Here is a 1,552-nt window from a genome sequence, read left to right as displayed (position 1 = left end):
GCAAACAAAATGTACGAGAGCAAACAAAATGTACGCTAGCAAACAAAATGTACGCTAGCAAACAAAATGTACGAGAGCAAACAAAATGTACGATAGCAAACAAAATGTACGAGAGCAAACAAAATGTACGAGAGCAAACAAAATGTACGATAGCAAACAAAATGTACGAGAGCAAACAAAATGTAGGCCTACGATAGCAAACAAAATGTACGCTAGCAAACAAAATGTACGAGAGTAAACAAAATGTACGATAGCAAACAAAATGTACGATAGCAAACAAAATGAACGATAGCAAACAAAATGTACGAGAGCAAACAAAATGTACGAGAGCAAACAAAATGTACGCTAGCAAACAAAATGTACAAGAGCAAACAAAATGTACGCTAGCAAACAAAATGTACGATAGCAAACAAAATGTACGAGAGCAAACAAAATGTACGAGAGCAAACAAAATGTACGAGAGCAAACAAAATGTACGAGAGCAAACAAAATGTACGAGAGCAAACAAAATGTACGAGAGCAAACAAAATGTAGGCCTACGATAGCAAACAAAATGTACGATAGCAAACAAAATGTACGATAGCAAACAAAATGTACGATAGCAAACAAAATGTACGATAGCAAACAAAATGTACGAGAGCAAACAAAATGTACGAGAGCAAACAAAATGTACGATAGCAAACAAAATGTACGAGAGCAAACAAAATGTACGCTAGCAAACAAAATGTACGATAGCAAACAAAATGTACGATAGCAAACAAAATGTACGAGAGCAAACAAAATGTACGATAGCAAACAAAATGTTCGATAGCAAACAAAATGTACGCTAGCAAACAAAATGTACGATAGCAAACAAAATGTACGAGAGCAAACAAAATGTACGCTAGCAAACAAAATGTACGCTAGCAAACAAAATGTACGATAGCAAACAAAATGTACGAGAGCAAACAAAATGTACGATAGCAAACAAAATGTACGATAGCAAACAAAATGTACGAGAGCAAACAAAATGTACGAGAGCAAACAAAATGTACGCTAGCAAACAAAATGTACGATAGCAAACAAAATGTACGATAGCAAACAAAATGTACGATAGCAAACAAAATGTACGATAGCAAACAAAATGTACGAGAGCAAACAAAATGTACGCTAGCAAACAAAATGTACGATAGCAAACAAAATGTACGATAGCAAACAAAATGTACGATAGCAAACAAAATGTACGAGAGCAAACAAAATGTACGAGAGCAAACAAAATGTACGATAGCAAACAAAATGTACGATAGCAAACAAAATGTACGAGAGCAAACAAAATGTACGAGAGCAAACAAAATGTACGAGAGCAAACAAAATGTGCGTTTATACTTCAATTTCTCTTAAATTTACAACAATAACTTCTACAAGTAGGCTAGTATTGTTGTTGTTGTTTTAAATCCCTACAATTTAAATTGAAGCAATTAAAAATATTCAACCAAACATAAAGACTTAACTGCATTTCAACTAATGAACACATTTAAAAATCTATCACAATACAAACACTATACAAACACTG

Source organism: Biomphalaria glabrata, chromosome 8 (genome assembly GCF_947242115.1).
Source record: "Biomphalaria glabrata chromosome 8, xgBioGlab47.1, whole genome shotgun sequence".
Taxonomy (NCBI): Eukaryota; Metazoa; Mollusca; class Gastropoda; family Planorbidae; genus Biomphalaria; species Biomphalaria glabrata.
This window is presented reverse-complemented; position numbering follows the sequence as displayed.